Raw genomic sequence first — 19,978 nt, 5'->3', positions numbered from 1 at the left:
AAAGCTAGCTTGAATCCAGCGGCATGGTGAGTACGGGACCCACATCTGGGCATACCCCTCCCACATAGGGCAACTATAGTTACACAAAAAGATAATGGATCAATCAATCAATCAATCAATCAATCACAGTACTTGTAAAGCGCGCTACTTACCCGTGAGGGTCTCAAGGTGCTGAGGGGAGGTGGGGTGCCGCTATTGCTCAAAGAGCCAGGTCTTGAGGAGTCTTCTGAAGGCAAGTATGTCTTGGGTCTGCCGTAGGTGGGTAGGGAGGGTGTTCCAGGTCTTGGCGGCGAGGTAGGAGAAGGATCTACCGCCGAAAGGTCTTTCCTTGGATGCGTGGGATGGCTGCAAGGGCAAGGCTGGCGGAGCAGAGCTGGTGGGTGGGGGTGTGGCGGTTGAGTTTGCTGTTCAGGTAGGCTGGTCCGGCGTTGTGTAGTGCTTTGTGTGCGTGGGTGAGGAGCTTGAAGGTGATCCTCTTGTCTATGGGGAGCCAGTGTAGGTCTCTCAGGAGGGGGTGATGTGGCTGCGGCGGGGGGCCTTGCCGATCAGTCGGGTGGAGGCGTTTTGGATGCGTTGTAGTCGTCGTAGATGTTTGGCTGGGATTCCTGCGTAGAGTGCGTTGCCGTAGTCCAGTCTGCTGCTGACGATGGAATGCTGGATAGAATGCTGAATATTGTCATATCTGTGTAAAATCCATAATGATTTTGCTCCCCATGCCACCCCAGTTTGGACCCATCCATATGCAAATTAGTCTTGGCCCTGCTTCCGTTGGAACCAGTCCAGCCTGAACTGCCAGACCGCCTCTTCCCGGGACTGGAAAACAAGCTTCTTGGGATGGGTTTTGGGGTATAATCCCTCATAATGCAGGCTAGCTTGAATCCAGTGGTGTAGTGAGCACGGAACCCATGTCTGGGCTTACTCTTCCCACAACTGTGACGGAGTACCCTGTCTGCTAAATTAATGGTATGCCCACACTATTTAGGGGCAGGAGGATTGTCAGCTTTCTATCAATGGATCCCTCATTGGCTCCAACGACAGACAGATTCTTCCGAAAGCCCGCTGAAGATGGGGCTGTCAGAGTAAAACTATCACACTGTCCACTTTAGAATGGGCAGTTTAATCCATTTTCTCTTCTGTCCATCACTGCCAGGGAAAGCCTGGCACTGAAGGACATAAAAAAAGTATGAACAACATACCCTTGGAGAAAACTCTAGGGTGTGGTGGTTATTTCTTTGTTGTGTTGTGGAAAAGTAAATTTTGCCATGTTCTGTGTCCCTACGCGTCCTCCATCATATGTTATGTGTGCACGATTAATATGCATATGTATTCACCATGTTCGATTAAAGACGCAATTATATTTGTGTCCACCTCTAGTATGCCAATTTCCAGTTCTCGTGAATACTACGAATATCAGGCCTATGTAAAGCTACGTTGCCACGTTTCTCAGTGTGCACGTTATTCCATTGTAAAGTCCCCGTTTCGAGGCCTCAAAAGGGCCTGGACACCAGATTCAGCTTCTGTCTCCTGAGCCTCGCTGAGGAGCGATACAGCCCCCACCTGTGTTCCTGACCCTTCACTTACTTCCTGCCTTGCAGTGCCCGGCTCAGCCTGGCTCTGCCTCTGAGTCTGCCAAGAGTATGTTATGATTCCAGTTATCAGTTCAGTCCTCCTTCTCTGCATTCCTAAGCTACTGAACTGCATCAATAGTTACCATCATAGTCTAGCCTTTACGTCTCCATGTTGGAGAAATACTGTATTAATGATCATTTAATACTCTTCATCACGCACTACATGTAGAATAATGCATGCTCCAGTCTTAGAGTCTGTTCGCCTTTACCCCGATAACTTTTGGATTCTATCAACATGTTCTCTAAACATCAGATACTAGATACTGTTTAGGTACATGTCGCCCTGACTCTCCAGACTTCAGTCTCTGCTCCTAGCACAGAGTTCATAGCCCCCAGCTTCTCCTAGTAACACGTCATTGCCAGTTTGCGCGCACCATTAGGTCAGAGGTCCCGGCTCCTTAGGTAGCCCCCTCCATGTCTCCACCCCATTCATGACATATTCTGTTACGTTTGCATCACATGTCTATGTATACGCCTCTGTTACACCTACTTTCACCCTTATCTTTCGCGACTGCTATTGACCACACCCACTGCTCCGCCTATCGTATGTATTGTAATGCAACTGTTTTAGTATATATGATCGTGTATTGTTATTAAATGTTAGCGCGCTCATCCCAGATCCTGCCCGGCAGCTGTCGGGGCCCCCCTGTCAGGCTCTGCCATCCTATTCCTATGCAGGTTGTCCTGTTCCTGTCCTTTATGCTGTAATAAACCTGCAAACTCCTACTACCTCGAATCTTGACTCTTATTTATTGAGCTATCTGTTATTGCTATGCCTAGACAAAAATAGATCCGGTATTATTTATTTATATACCACATAATGGCGCCCGAATAGGGACTTGCCCTTTCCCCACGCGTCGGTGAAGCCACGCCGACCCCCTGACCCTCTGCAGTCGTGACGGAACTCTTCTGCGCACCGGCAGATATTTCTGCTTTAAGTATCCCTCAGGCCCACGGAGGAGACGGAGGAGGCGGTCCAGCATCCAGACGAGACGGTGGAGGAACGCGGCGAGTCCCGACCAGAGCCCAAGCCGAGAGTCCAAGGTCCGAGGTATCCGGAGGCCCACCCGTAACAGAAGTCCGAAGTTCGTCCGTCCGGCGTCGAAGCAGTCCAGTCCAGTCCGAGGCCTTCCGTTCTTGCTGCCCGGTGAGTACCGTTGCTGGGGTAGTATCTAGACAGGGTCAATCTAAATTGTCTCTGGTCCGATGGGTCTGGGTACGCAGATCTGAAACGAAGTGTTCACCTAGGTGGATACGGGTCTTGATGCGTCCCTTTATGGGACCGGTATGTTCCGTGCTGTTTCAGCAGCGCATCCAGTAATTCTAGTCTGTTCCGTTCTCGAGAAATTCATGTGTTTCTGTTCTCAGTGTTCCAGGTAGTATTCTGTCCGAACTGTTGCTTCATAATGTTATTCAATGTATTTTCAATGCCGTGGTATGCCTGAATTGTCTTCTCAATTGTTATTGTTCCTCGTGTATTGTATTGTGTTCAGATTCAAGTTTGCAATGTCCCTCTTTTCGAGATTACGTCAGTTAAAAACTAGAAAGAGTCTGCTAGAAGAAGCAGTTCCTGTCCCGCCTAGGGACAGTCCAGGTCATTTTATGTATTAAAAGCATGGCATAAGCGCCATATTGTATCTAGATTTATGGGTAGAGTATACCAAACAGTTAGAGGAAAAGTATAGATGGCCCGTATCGGGTACGTGGGATGCTGAGTGCATCATGAGAGTAGAAGAAGCATTATGGAAAAAGAAAGCCAGACAGTCACAGAAAGATGCCATTGAGTTATGGCGCAAAGAATCTCATAAAAGAACCGAAAAAGAAATCAGAAAGTCAGAATTAAGTAAAGAATCCTTAGAACGAGCCCAAGAAAGGGAATTAATCGAGATAGGTGAACGAGTCAAAACCGAACAGTCAGACAGACAGAGGCATGCTCTTATTAAGGGTATGTATCCTCTTCTTGCCGAGGGCTTGCCAAAAGCGACCCCGGAGGCATCCAGTAATTTCCCGCCACCACTAGTTCCGACCAAGCTACGTCACAAACCGACCGCAGCTGATATTTTCATTTCGTCCTATTTGGACGACACAGTCCCAGAATATGCAAATCCTGTTCCTGCTCCGCCAGTCCTTGTAAATCAGGCACTTCCCGCTCCTCCAGACACCGGAGTACCTGTTACGGTACCCCCGGTCCAGCCCGCCATACAAGTCCAGCCTGCATTTCCATTTCCCACTCTGCCAGGACGAAGAGCATCAGTAGACGACTCTAGTTTAGGGGCCGCAGGGGGAGGTCCTCCAGGAACCCCGCCGCCACACAAGCGTTTAACGTTAGCCGAATTACATGCACAAGCGTCACAGCGTACGCCCAGGAATCAGTCTGTTGCAGAAATAAGAAAAGCCCTTACCGAATGTGGCTATGATCCAGTCCCAGGCGAGGATAATATGGTTTTATATTCATTACGCGTGAGAAAGGTGACCGAGTATCTAGTCACCCTACCAGATATGAAAGAAGATCTAGACAGAATATATCGTTTCATCCGTACAGGGAATGATCCAGAAAGTATAAGTGACGTCATGTGCCAAAGAAAAGTTGAAGTCCAGCTCATGATACTAAAGTTTCTGATTAATTGTCTAATAAGGGAACAAGATTATCCGACCAAAGATCGAGCCGAAATGAAAGTCCTGACAAGGTGGAGTGATAATATAGCCGAGGGTAAGCATAAGACCATCAGTAGTATAGAGAGTATGTACAAGAAGATTCGTAAAGAAATAATAAGGATACACGAACAACGTAAAGAAGCACAAGTAAGCGAGAAAGAAAATGACTCTTCTACAGAAGAGGTAGAGGACGAGAATCCCGACAGAATAGCGTATGTAGGAAAATCTAGATTTCCAGATCGCCATTTGCGCCTAGAACACAAGTCAATTTTTCATCATCCAGCACCAGAACAAGGTTCTCTGGAACAAGTATTTCAAGCTACCGATCACATTCTGAAATCACGAATCGGTTATAGCGAGTTAAGTACTATGCATGAACAAGAACTAGTCCGATCAGCAGTCCGATGGATTACTGATTCTACCACTTTTCCAGACGAAATAGTGGCACAAATGTTTCTGAAATTGCCCCCAGCCGAGCAGCGACTGGTGGGTATGTATATGATCCAGCACCTCATTACTTTGTATGAGGGTCAACATTCTGATCCAGGTCCGCTACACGATGTCCTGAACGAGTTACTCCAGTATAAATGGAAAGGTTTAGGTACCGATTTAATTAGTGTCATTCTAGAACAGCGCCACAAATATAGAACGTTTCTGAACCCGCATTTTGTTCATGTCTCACCTCCAGAAAGTAAACCCTTTTACATAGACAGACAGAATCCGTTAAGAGAAGTGCATCCAGTTAAGACAGAGGGTGGTGAAATGCAACGAGTGTTTGTTTACACCCCTATCACAAAGATGGAACTCTTAGAGATGAAAAAGTTAATTCCCTGTCATGATAAAGATCCAGCAGGGTTCCACCGAGAATTAAAAGACATGCTCCGTATGGGGGAATACACGTATCCAGATATCATTAAAATGTTAAAGGTCCTGTTGCCCGCAGGGGTATATGAGAAACTCAAAGAAAAAGAATGGGATGTGGGAGAGAAAAAGATCGATTGGGCAGTTCTAGAAGCCGAAGACAAGGCACGAGTACCAGGTACCGGTCTTGGAGATAAATGTAAAGAATTACCAGAACTGTTAATACAAGTTTTGCCCAGACTATTAGCAACTAAAAAGGAAGACTGGGATGCAATCTCAGCCTGTAAACAGAAACAAGACGAAGACACTAGTGATTTTTACTCTAGATTTGAAAAATGTTTTATTATAAACAGTGGCCTCAAGACGAGTAGTGAATCATACCCTCATCTTTTTGTTACTAAATTAGTCGAGAATTCAAGTCCACAAGTTAAAAACCGAGTTTTGAAAGTCGAAAGTACCTGGCAAGCTAATACCCCGTCCCAAATGTTACAGATGCTTCAATATCACCAGAATAGAATCAGAGAAGAGCAAGATCACGAGAGAAAACGTATGAAAGACACGAAAATGAAAGTACTAGTTGCACAATCTGTTCCTCAAGACAGTCAGAAGAGGGGACCAAATCAAGCCAGTCATCCTGCAGCTCCCGTTAAAGGAAACTGCAATTATTGTAAACAGCCAGGTCATTTTATAAACGAGTGTGCAGTTCTGAAACACAACATAGCTACCGGTAAGACTAAAGAAAGACCACGTCCGCCGAGACAAGAACAAGTTACACAGACTCCTCAGTCACAGAATGCACCACAGACAGTTACTGTACCGCAACCCATCGCTGCAACACAGCATGTTACACAGCAGATGTACCAGTATGCACAGTCTGAGTATCCGGAGTATCAACCGTATTCATGAAACAGCCTGGAGAGGGAGGTAGGCTTGCCTCTCATCGAGATACCTGTAGATCAAGAAGGTCCCTATGTTCATAGTCAAGTACTAGGGAAAGACAGAAAGTTTCTGATTGATACAGGGGCAAGTAGGACCACCATCAGCCACGCCGAAGTTCCAGGGGCTCCGCTCTCAGGCTCTAGAAATGTTTCCCTTGGATTTTCAGGAAAGCCTATTGTAAATGAAATATCAAAGCCAGTTACTCTAGAAGTAGGTCCATTGTCCCGCACTACTGATCTGTTACTTACTAAGTCATGTCCAGAAAATCTATTAGGCATTAAGACACTGAAAGAGTTAGGTGCAGTTATATGCTGTTCCCCCGAGGGAATACGATTGTTCCTACGTGACTTCAAGGGTCACTATGTATTACGAGATTTTGATCCGAGATTGTCCAATGTTCGCAGCATCTATGGGCACAAGGTCCAACTGATGTTGGCTTTATGCAAATCACACCCCATCGTGTGACTCTCAAGCCAGGTGTAGTGTTACCACGAATCAGGCAGTACAGATTGCCACCTGAGGCTGTAGCAGCCTTATCCAAAATTATTGACGAGCTCATCGCTCAAGGAGTAGTTGTAGAAACTGACTCCAATGTATGTAATTCTCCGATCATTCCAGTCATGAAACGTACTGATCCAAATGCACCTCCAGTATATCGTTTAGTGATTGACCTACGAGAACTCAATAAATGTATTATTCCTCAGTACCCAGTTGTCCCAGATATCTCTTCCCTATTGACAGCCATTGATTCAGAAGCCTCATTTTTTATGGTCATAGACCTCAAGAACGCGTTTTCCAGTGTTCCCATTCATCCAGACAGCCAGTTTCTTTTCGGATTTTGTTTAAATGGAAGGAGCTATATGTTCACACGCGCTCCTCAAGGTTTCACAGAAAGTCCTAGTATTTATAGTCAAGCACTCAAGAGACAACTAGACAATATTCACATGCCAACTGACACTGCCCTGCTCCAGTATGTCGATGATCTCCTGATCACAGCCCGTTCTGAATGTGCTTGCGAGCGAGCATCCCTTACAGTCTTGTATTTCCTAGCCGAGATGGGACACAAGGTGTCCCCTTCGAAGCTTCAATTCTGTGTCCAGCAAGTGGTCTACTTAGGACACTTACTGTCCAAGTGGGGTAGGCAGTTGACACCAGACCGTATCCAGTTAATAGCGAGTCTTCCTCAGCCCAAGACCCAGAAGGAGGTACGTGCTTTTATCGGCCTCACTTCTTATTGCAGACAATGGATTCCTCAGTATGCATTTCTAGCTAAACCACTGATACAGTTAACGACACAGGAGGCAGCCGTATCGACTGTACTCCCTTGGACATCTGAACATACACTCAGTTTTAATGAGTTAAAGAAAGCCCTATGTCAAGCCCCAGTTCTAGCAACACCGAACTACAGCAAGTCTTTTACACTTTTCGTCACTGAACGTGAAGGTACAGCATTATCTGTTCTCACACAAGATCAAGCAGGACAGTACAAGCCCTGTGCTTATTTTTCGAGCACATTAGATCCTGTAGCCCAGGCTCTGCCTGCGTGCCTTAAGTCAGTTGCAGCCACAGCACTAGCTATCAGACAAAGTGATTCCATAGTATTAGGACACTCCCTGACAGTACAAGTTCCACACTCCGTGGAAGTTCTTTTAAACCGAACACAAACTCAGCACTTGACAATTGCACGTTTAACAGGTTATGAATTGACACTGTTCCAGCCACACATAGAAATCAGACGCTGCAACGTTTTAAATCCTGCTACATTGTTACCATCAGTTACTTTGAATCCTGCCACACACGACTGTGTGGAAGTAGTTAACATCATGACCAAGCCAAGACAAGATCTGACAGATATTCCATTACCAGATCCCGACCTGACGCTTTATGTGGATGGTTCATGTATGAGAACAAGTACAGGAGAACTAGTAGCCGCGTATGCAGTGACTACTGACACTGAAGTTATTGAAACACACCGTATTGACACCCTGTCTGCTCAAGCAGCAGAGCTAGTTGCTCTGACTCAAGCCTGCATACACGCCAAGAACCTGAAAGTTAATGTTTACACCGATTCACGTTACGCATTTGGAGTTGTACACGACTTCGGAGTGCTCTGGCAGGAGAGAGGTTTCATGACTTCTCATGGAACCAAGATTCAGCATGGTCTCCTTATTCAGGCTCTGTTAGATGCCATACATTTACCGACATCCATTGCTATTATGAAGTGCAAAGCACATACGAAAGTTACTGACATTATTTCCCAGGGTAATGATCTAGCAGATCGCACAGCCAAGCTTACAGCACAGACACCAGACGTTCCAGTAAATAAGACACCGACATACATTCCAGATCCAACTACCTGTATGACAGTTAAAGACCCTACACAAGATGTCATAGATATCCAGTTACATGCTACTCCCGATGAAATCAAGAAATGGTCCGAACAAGGAGGGGTCCAGACAGATCAGGGATGGGTAACAAAGGGTAGAGCCACATGGTTTCTCCCCGACTCCATGGTTCAAGTCATTATTAATACCGCACATAGTCCAGCACATTTAGGAGAAAAAGCTATGTTAGACAGTATCCAGAATATTTGGTTCAACAAGCATTTACGAGCTGCAGCCAAGCAGAAAGTCCGTACCTGTATGATATGTTGTCAGTTTAATCCAGGTAAAAGTGTCCCGGTGGAACAAGGTGGATTCCAACCTCCTGACCACCCTTTTGAAGTCCTCCAAATGGATTACATTCAGATGGAGCGATGTCGAGGTTTCAAGTATGTCCTTGTAGTTGTATGCGCTTTGTCCAGGTGGACAGAAGCATATCCAGTCCCAGATTACACAGCCACGACCACTGCCAAGCAGTTGGTTCGTGAATTCTTCCCCCGTTATGGACTCCCTAGGGTCGTATATTCTGACAACGGCCAGCCATTCTCATCCGAGCTAATGAAACACGTTTCCCTTTTGTTAGGGTACCAGTGGAGGTTCCATTGTGTACGCCATCCTGAAGCAGCCGGTCTCGTAGAGAGACATAATCAGACCCTGAAAATTCGAATTGCAAAAGTTTGTCAAGAGAAAGGTGTGGACTGGCTAGTAGCTCTGCCGGTCGCCCTGTTCTATATGCGCATGGTCGCACATTCCAGATCAGGTCTGTCCCCGTATGAGGTCGTTTTCGGCCGCCCCCCTAACATGTGGGGTACACCTAGACCTCGAAGTATTACCGATGTTTCAAGTAATATGCTGACAGATTACCTAGCTTCCTTGATGTCTGCCCTCAACTCTTGTCGTTCACAGGTTGCCGCCGCATTTCCAGACAATACCGAGGTGGCACCGCATGAAATCGTTCCCGGATCCATGGTCCTAGTGCGAAATTTCGATCGCTCAAGTCCACTGGAGCCTCGCTGGAAGGAGCCCCGACAGGTCCTCCTGGCCACCCGCACAGCCGTGAAGTTGGAGGGACGCAAAGGCTGGGTGCATCTTTCGCACATCAAGAAATTTTATGGATTGAAACCAGTTTCAAAGAACATTTCCGAGGATTTAAAGGATTGCCAAAGTACTATTCTTAAGGACTGTCCCGCAAAAGACACTGATACTGCACCCTCCCTGTTAGAGACAACTCCGCAACAGGAGTACAAGAAAAAGCTAAGGTCTAGTAAAATAAGTCAGCCAGTTTGATTGTCTAAGTCCTCCCCTAGGTGAAACGGTTAGACCGGTTTCTGACATGTATAAAATAGACCCCCACAGAGAGAGAGTTAGTGAGAACTCTAGAAGTTGCACTATTATTTTATGTTTTCTGCTATATTTCAGCATTATGATTTCCTGCACCAGTTATGCATTTTACTTGTATTTTCCAGTTTCTCATGTAAATAAGTCCTCTAATGCTACAGTAGAGCACACGTTTAGTGATCTGCCTCCTCATGAACTCTCTTACCGCCTCGCTATGCGTAACAATTCTTTTATCCGCATGTTACATTATTCACACCAGACCAGCAATGCCACTAATTGTTGGGTGTGTGGTCGACTCCCCCCTTTCCAGACACCGAAGGGAGTTCTGCCACTCTTTTCTTATCCATTTTCACATAATGGTTCGTGTGGAGCATGGTCCACGTTAACGTCATCCTCAACAGATATGTCTTTTCTTAACAGTACATGTTTCCCAGACAAGCAAGGTCTTCCCCACAGAACAGGGTTAGATCTAGAAAACGAAGTTTACAATTTAGGTAATTATTCTTCGAGTTTCATGGTCCTGAATGTTCAGTCTGATTCCACTCCAGACTTACCTGCTATTTCAGTACTACCAGTCAAAGGCGAATTATGTGTTAGAAATAATGGTTCCGTACATGTAGGACATAGCGATTGTACTACTATTGTTAAATATAGTGACAGTGGGAAATCTATTTTCAAAGCTTCACGTCATTCTTATTTTGTTTGTGGTCAGACCGCATATGTTCGTCTGCCCCTCGATTGGGAAGGAACCTGTTACATTGCCTTCCTACTGCCACCTGTTTTCCTAGCCCCATCTGATTATCATAGAAACACACATCTAGTACACATTAGACATAGAAGGGAGTCCCCCATTGTCGATTATACTGAAACTGCTCTAGAACAATATACAGATTTCAATAGAGGTTTCTTTTTCTTTATAGGACCTATCCAGAATAGTAAGCTAATTCGTAGATTAACCAGAACCCTTGAAGCAGTAGTTAATGAGACTGCCTCTGCTCTAGGTAACTTAACTGAAGAGCAATCTGCTATGAGATTTGTCGTTTTACAGAATCGTCTCGTCCTTGACGTCATATTGGCCGATAGGGGCGGGGCCTGTAGAGTCATCGGATCTAGTTGCTGCATTTTCATTCCAAATAACGCGCCGTCTGTTTATTCAGCTATAACCAGACTTCATAAAATTGCCCATCTGTTACACCAAGATCCAGGCACCTGGACATGGTCCGGTTGGTTCTGGAATATAATTTCCGCCTGGGGATGGAAAGTCTTGTCCTTTCTAGGTATTGCAGTAGCGATCATATTCAGTTGCTGCCTCTGTATACAATGTGGCCCTGCGATTTGCGGCATTTGTGCTACCTCTTGTATTCCTAGTCCCAAGCCCCGTTCTAAATCCCGTTCCAAGAAAATTCGAGACGAGCAAATGATATTGTATGAAATTATAGATGGTATCATGAATATTGATGTTTCCTGATGGAAACGTAGTGACAAGGAGGGAATGTGGAAAAGTAAATTTTGCCATGTTCTGTGTCCCTACGCGTCCTCCATCATATGTTATGTGTGCACGATTAATATGCATATGTATTCACCATGTTCGATTAAAGACGCAATTATATTTGTGTCCACCTCTAGTATGCCAATTTCCAGTTCTCGTGAATACTACGAATATCAGGCCTATGTAAAGCTACGTTGCCACGTTTCTCAGTGTGCACGTTATTCCATTGTAAAGTCCCCGTTTCGAGGCCTCAAAAGGGCCTGGACACCAGATTCAGCTTCTGTCTCCTGAGCCTCGCTGAGGAGCGATACAGCCCCCACCTGTGTTCCTGACCCTTCACTTACTTCCTGCCTTGCAGTGCCCGGCTCAGCCTGGCTCTGCCTCTGAGTCTGCCAAGAGTATGTTATGATTCCAGTTATCAGTTCAGTCCTCCTTCTCTGCATTCCTAAGCTACTGAACTGCATCAATAGTTACCATCATAGTCTAGCCTTTACGTCTCCATGTTGGAGAAATACTGTATTAATGATCATTTAATACTCTTCATCACGCACTACATGTAGAATAATGCATGCTCCAGTCTTAGAGTCTGTTCGCCTTTACCCCGATAACTTTTGGATTCTATCAACATGTTCTCTAAACATCAGATACTAGATACTGTTTAGGTACATGTCGCCCTGACTCTCCAGACTTCAGTCTCTGCTCCTAGCACAGAGTTCATAGCCCCCAGCTTCTCCTAGTAACACGTCATTGCCAGTTTGCGCGCACCATTAGGTCAGAGGTCCCGGCTCCTTAGGTAGCCCCCTCCATGTCTCCACCCCATTCATGACATATTCTGTTACGTTTGCATCACATGTCTATGTATACGCCTCTGTTACACCTACTTTCACCCTTATCTTTCGCGACTGCTATTGACCACACCCACTGCTCCGCCTATCGTATGTATTGTAATGCAACTGTTTTAGTATATATGATCGTGTATTGTTATTAAATGTTAGCGCGCTCATCCCAGATCCTGCCCGGCAGCTGTCGGGGCCCCCCTGTCAGGCTCTGCCATCCTATTCCTATGCAGGTTGTCCTGTTCCTGTCCTTTATGCTGTAATAAACCTGCAAACTCCTACTACCTCGAATCTTGACTCTTATTTATTGAGCTATCTGTTATTGCTATGCCTAGACAAAAATAGATCCGGTATTATTTATTTATATACCACAGTGTTTCAATTAAAAACTATCATTTTGGGAGTTTGTTTTGGAAAAAAATGTTAAAGGTTTGGTGGACAACCATCAAAATTGACAGCAACCACCCACCAAACTTTTTTACCTTAAAAGGGACCACCTTGATGGCAGTTCCTTTCAATTTAAAGCAAGGACCTCTGGGCTGGTGGACATCTCTAATTAGAATGGATGTTTGCTTGCCAAGGTGCCACATTTTAAGTCCTATCCCACCCTGACGGATGCCACTCCATCTGCCAGGGTTCAAACCTAACTCCTAATTTTTTCTTGTTGCATGTTAAGGACTTACATGTCACAAGTAAAAGGCCCAAAATCACAAGTGGGAAAATGTTTCAATTGGGAGAATAGTGGGAACAGTGGGTGGTTGGAATTTTCGTCCTCCTGAACATTCTCTCACAGAAATCATTCCGTGTGCTTTGGGGCCTTTCCTGTTGCATGCAATAAATCCATGCATAAAAGTGTGTTACGGTTTTTATCGGAAGAAGTTTTTGAACATAAGTAGTCAAACATTTGTTATTGTCTGTTGAATTTCTCAATTAGAAGCCACTGTAGAGGTAAGATCACATTTTGAAAAATGCACTCAGAATCACATGATATTTTCGGTACAGTGATATTCAGAGGTATACAATAACCACTATTCCTAAACTACTTGTCTTAGGCACATTTAAAAATGTATAGGCTTCCGTTATGCCCATTTTTCATACATTCGATTTTACCATATGAATTGATACATGGTCGGAACACAATGAAAAACCATTGTGCGTTGCATTTCAGTCGGTGACACAGAGTACGACGTATTTCTGGACAACCAACACGCCTTATATATTCTTGCAGCCAGAGGGTTTTATATGTATTTTGCTTCTGTAAACTAGTCATTGAGGCAAAATATAGATGACAACATTGCCACCTATTTTTATTTTCTATTGCTTTGCTTGATTTTTCATCTCAATGATTAGTTTATTTGGCAAAACTATGTGAGAGAAACACAAATGCCCCTTTGCTGCATTTTTAATTGTGTCTACCTTTCAGAAATGTATAACTTTTCTGGTGGACACATAGGTTTCACACTTGTTTCTGAAACAAATGGCATGAGGTTAGTATACACAAAACTAAAGGAAAAATTGACTACCACTTAAAACAATGCAAAAGCTTTTGTAAAAAGACATGTTTTTACACTGAACTTATTACTGAAAGCTAAGAAGAAGGTAATGTGAGCCCAACAAAGTTTAGTTGATGCCATTCTTTGAAACAAAGCAACATTTAGCTGCAGAACGCTGTTTCCAATTTGATACCCCCTTACATTTTGCTACATTTTGACTGTTTTCTCGGCTCAGTTCCCTTCAGCGGAATCCACAAACCCTGGCACCCCAACATGGAACAAAGGACACAAATTTGGCTTGGATATGGTTGCTGGAACAAAAGGTTATCAAGCTTGAAATGATAGCTGCCACGAATGTCAGAAATGGGCCCAGCCCTGGGGGAGGGGCAGGGGGGACAGGGATTGAGGGGTGCAGTTTTAGCAGTCAAGTGGTTCATCATATGAACACTAAAAATATTTAGCTATGGACAATAATCATTACATTTTTCTTATCGAAATAACTGAACAGGCCAAATAAATAATATACTTGCATCACTGCATCTATGATGATTTCCTAGTGCTTCCCCGGATCATCTCCTTTACTTTGCAGAAATAGACCCTAATTGAGGTGGATGGTAAAAGACCATTCTGAATATATTAAGGGGAGCTCACCTAATGTGTCATGTACAACTATAATTGCATTCAATCCCTGCAACCTATTCTTTACCACCCAAATTGCACTGCTGATATCATTAATGAATTTTTGCGATTTCCTCCAATCAGACCTGTTTTTATTTGAAGCCTTTTTCATTTTGGATTGAAATGCAGAAATGTCATTCATTGTAGTTGGCTTGTCACACTTCTGGTCCATGATTTGTAAAGATAGCTGTATAGACCCCAGTTCCACCAGACTGAGAGGCATTCTGGGGCATGTTTCTAATGCAGAGGGAGTATAGTTCCTTTGGCTTTTGTGTTGGAAGACCAGCAGTAATTGAGGGGCAAAGAAAACAATGTTTGACAGAGATTACCAGGAACGAATCCTGGAGGAGAGAGAATTCTAGAGAGAATCAAGGAGAAATAAAACGCCAAGGATGACCTAAGTGCAATGTAGGAAACATTGCAGTATTGGTATTCAATGGCAGATGGAACTGGTGCAATTGGGCCTTCTTGCACTACAGCTGAGTTTAAAGACAGCTAATGTGTGGAAGATAACTAGGACTACGCCTATGGAAGAATATGTACAGTCTGTAGAGGCCAGGTCACATTACAGTGGTACTAGACACAAACCGTATCTCTAGGCAATGCTGAAGCTGACTTCCCCCTCCAAAAGGAGGAGCACCCTCAGGATCGTACACCAAGAAAGCTGTGGATCTTTTAAGGCCAATGCAGCATATCAATGAAGATGGGGCAGGGAGGGTACCAGGGATCCAAATGGCCCACTACAGTGTCAGATGACCCAGGAAAGTCCAGTTTGCCAGCTCAGTGAGCTGTTGAAAAATGCCACACAGTGTCATTTTGGTCCAAAGAGTGGGTGGTAGAAGACTTCCAAAAGGCAGAGCTGGCCAACAGTGATACACTTTATTTCCTTTCGGAGTCCTACAGGGAGTACACATTATAAAGCAGGGAACACTAACAGGCCACCAAAGGTGATCATTATCATGATACCATCATGAATCAGGGGCAGGCACTAGAACTCAGGGGCAGTCAATCATCTGCCGCTCAATATGCAAATATGGTCCATTAAATGCTCAACAACTGGTCAGAACTGCCTACTAGTAGCATTCCCCACTTGAACTTAGTGTTTCGGAAACTATCACCAAAGGAACACATGCACTAGTCACATTTGGATCTGAGAGTATGCTAAGAGTGATGCCCATCAGCTCTTCAGCACAGTCATGGGCAGCAAGTGCCCAGCTGTACATGAGTGCTGACTGTCTTCTGTGATAGTCAAGTTGCACGTGGCCTGGCTTCCACTACATGTTACAGCCCAGCAGCACAGGGAAATCAGTTACCCTGTTTAAGGTCTCTCCACCATAGCCTACACTCATTTGATTTTTGGCACCACCTGAGTAAGGCAGGGCTGAAATACTTCATATTAAGTTTCATTACCTGCCCTCCAGCATATCGCTTCAAAGAATGGATCTAACAGCATTGATACTCTTCTACTCATAAACGAGTAATCAGTTCCACAGTCGTATGAACTCAGAGGTTTCAAAGATTAAGGATATGCATGCGCATACTGTGGACTCCAGAAGTGTGGACAACATGTTAGAAGACAAGGACTATGTTGCATAGCAGGAGAACACCTCCCTGTTGGATGGAGTCTCTTTTGTTTGTGAGCCAATAAAGTGAACAACTATTGAAGGATAACTCAGTGCTGTAAGGGACCCCCAGTGGTAACCTAAGTGAGTGCTATTTACGACAAATACAGAGGCTCTGTGGTGATTATTCACTGTTATTCAATAGTAAAACTGATCTTTCACGGGGAGGGCAGAGCTAGCCACGCCTGGAGATGGCCGCTCTGTAAGCGAGTTCCTCCAGTTGTGTCCATATCCTGCAACTATCCTGAGTACATAACCAGACAATCATCCCAAAATCACAGATACCTGCACAGGAAAACGGCAGCCATCTGTGGACCTGTTTTCTGCTACTGAAATCCACGTTGAAAGGGGTAAAAGCTGCAGTGCTCTCTGGGCCGAGACGTGGCCTGTGCCATGTGGGTGTGCGCGCCCCGGCCAGTCTTCTACACAAGACCCGCGGGCGGAGACGAAGAGGCACTGCGGGCTTGGTCACGACTTTGTGCGGCTACGTCTGGTGGGGACTGCCACTGAAATCACTGATTTGCCTTGCCCTTCGCTGCCCACCACCCTCTTGTGTGTTATAGAGGGGAGTAGGAGGGGACCCCGAAGTCCAGATGCAATTTCTGATGTGAGTGACTGGCGGGCATGAGCCTGGACCCAACACTGAGCGCGCCCCCACCAAAGAAGCGTGTCCGCTGCTGAGACTGCCACTCCGTCCTGCACTGTTCCTGATGGTCCCTGAAGTGCGGAAAAGAGTATTGCGGAAACCTGATAGCACCACCTTCACAGGTGAGAAAGACACAGAGTGCGGCCTTGCAACGCTGAATGCGCCATTATGGTGAGATGACGGTGGTGATATAGGGAAAGAAACACCTGTACACACACCAATCTGCCTGCTGTCTGTTGGCTCTGAGTGTGGTGATACCATATTGATTTGCCTATGCTAGATGTTAGTCTCTGCGATTGAGGTTGCTGCTATCAAGGCCCGAGACTAGTGCACAGACACACGGGGCTTAGATTGTGCATAGACCATACGCCCCACTGACCTTGGAGTGAGGAGTGCATTGCCGGCCTGAGCTGGAGAAGGGGCCCCTCCTTGGCCCTGCAGACGCTGTCCCCCTGCAACAGGCCTCCAGTGTGTAGGAGCCCGGGGGACTGGTGGGGTGGGCTGCGGTGCCTCTTCACCCTCACCTGCACATTGACTATATCTGGCACGGACATATTGCATTATCTACCAACCCCCACAGCTGGGGGTTGTTGCAGAGTGGCGTGTCGCGCCCATGAGGGGACCTGCTATGTAATCCTACATCAGCGCAGCCCTGGAGTGCTGAGACCCCAGCTGTGGAGACTGGGCTCTTACCGCGCCATAACTGGTGATCCCTGCTGCTCATGAGAACCGCAGACTATGTTCGATATTCCCTAAGTCAGCTATAGGCGCGCACTGTACAAGTGCGAGAGGATTATCTGGGCTGAGACAGTGCAAACTCATTGGCTACAACTGTTTATTCCCCAACAACCCACTAGCTGCAAGTGTGGACAATTGACCCACGCAAGGCGGAATTCGGGCGCCAACTTCAGCACAACCTGCCACTCAGAACATGGGGAAACCAGACAGAAACCAGCCCAAACTGCATTTTGAGCAGTCGAAGAAGACAGTTGAGAATAATACAGACAAACTATCTGGCAACCAGGCAAATACATCAGCAGCGGGCCCTGACGCAACCGTAGATTTCCATTCCATGTTCACGACGATCCAATCAACACTATCAAATATTGATGGGAAAATAGACTCCTTAACCTACCGAGTTGACCGCATGTCTGAACGTCTGGATAGACATACGGAGAGGAAAGACATGGCAGAGCGTCGTATTTCAGATACAGAAAATGCACAGCACCAAATGGAGACAAAGCAAGTGAAAATTGATAAGACCTTGATGGCAATAATGGCAAAGACGGAGGATTTGGAAGCAAGGTTACGCTGTAATAATCTGCGCTTCATGGGTGTAGCAGAATCGACAATACAGGCAACATGGAACGCTATATTGAGACCCTTCTGATCATGCTTCTTGGCAGGGACATATTTTCGGATGTGTTCATTGTAGAGAGAGCGCACAGATCTCTTGCACCACCACCGCCACCAGGGTTGAGGCCATGCCCTATAATTGCGAAACTTTTCATTTATAGAGACTGAGATGCAGCACTCCGCAAGGCCCGAGAACTGAGTAGTTTAAATCACGATGGGATGGATATTTCTATCTATTCAGATTTCACCTCGCAAGTTCAGGAGGCACGAAAAAAATTCCTGGACGTAAAAAAGAAACTGCGTGAGAACAACATTTCCTACGCGATGATCTACACGGCTTGTTTGAGAGTAACAGACGGCGGCAAGAGTAAGGTCTTCAATGAGCCCAAAGAGGTGCTTAAATATTTGCAAACAAAAAAGTCACAACCTACACGTCGGAAATCTCTCAGGGGCGCACAAGAAGAACAAGGGAGTACCTCTGATGTTGAATAAAATTCCTCCTCCTCTGAGCTACTTGTGATATTGAGGTGGAGAATAAGGGCTGTTCCAAGCCACGCTTTATGTGGACTCAGATAAGTACTGGACATGAAAGTTTGGTTTTAAAACTATTATACAGAAAACAGGGCAATAATGTACATTTGCATAGTGCGGGTGCATGTGACAACATTGTAAATTGCATCCTACAATCCATGGTGATAGCCCCTTGCTGTTACTAGGTTATTTCGAATGTATTATCATTTGTCTTAATCTTAACTATAGTTACTGCATATGGACTGAACATAGATGACCCCTCCTTTTTGCAGAAATATTGGCCAAGCTGTGCACACTTCCACTATCAGCAACATTATGGGGAGGAGATTTTAATACTCGCATTGATTCCCTTGTGGATAGGTCCACATGTAATGATAGGTATGTGAGACAATCTACAAAGATACTCAAGAAATTTATGGACAACTATGCTATGATAGAAATATGGCGATTACGTCATCCTCACCACAGGGAGGGCACCTGCATCTCTACCACTCACAACACGTGGTCAAGAATCGACTTCTGGATAACCACTGCGGATGTAAGTGCGTGGACCACTGCAACAATACACATGCCAAAAAAACCTTTCAGATCATGCACCAGTCCAGTTAGAGCTCGCCATCCCCTCCCATACCCCGCAACAGTATATATGGTGCCTGCAACCTAGCGTGATGCAAGACCACGTATTTAAAGCTGAATTACAATGGGCTATTACTTGACTACTTGACTACTTTGAGAACAATGTGGACTCAGTTGAGGTGCCAAGGTGCTATTGGAGGCTCTTAAGGTAACGATCCATGGATTTTGTATTGGAAAACATGCAGGTATCCTCAAAGATATACAAAGACAACTATCCATTGTTGAAGCGGACATTACACGACTGGAGACCCCATAAATAAACACCCTGGACCCCAAGTTCCTGGCTGACATTAGGGGAAAAATTGATACTTACCACGAGTACGCCGCGAGTGAACTCAAATATATCTCATGCAGGTACACGGCTCATGTTTATGGCGAAGGAGGTAGGCCAGGACAAATGGGTTTCAGTAAGATACGCCACATGCACACAACGTCTTACATAACTCAGATAGTGAACACACAAGTCATACCCAAATATGACACCTGTGGAAAAGTAAATTTTGCCATGTTCTGTGTCCCTACGCTTCATCCATCATATGTTATGTGTGCATGACCAATATGCATATGTTATTCCCCATGTCTGATTAATGACGCAATTACAGTTGTGTCCACCTCTGGTATGTCAGTTTCCAGTCCTCGTGAATACTACGAATATCAGGCCTATGTAAAGTTACGTTGTCACGTTTCTCAGTGTGCACGTTATTTCATTATAAAGTCCCCGTTTCTAGGCCTCAACAGGGCCCGGACCACAGATTCAGCTCCTGTCTCCTGAAAGCCTCGCTGAGGAGCGATACAGCCCCCACCTGTATCCTCGACCCTTCACTTACTTCCTGCCTCGCAGTGCCCGGTGCAGCTTGGCTCTGCCTCTGAGTCTGCCAAGAGTATGTTA

This window comes from Lissotriton helveticus, chromosome 1_1, assembly GCF_964261635.1.
Source record: "Lissotriton helveticus chromosome 1_1, aLisHel1.1, whole genome shotgun sequence".
In the NCBI taxonomy this organism is placed as follows: domain Eukaryota; kingdom Metazoa; phylum Chordata; class Amphibia; order Caudata; family Salamandridae; genus Lissotriton; species Lissotriton helveticus.
This window is presented reverse-complemented; position numbering follows the sequence as displayed.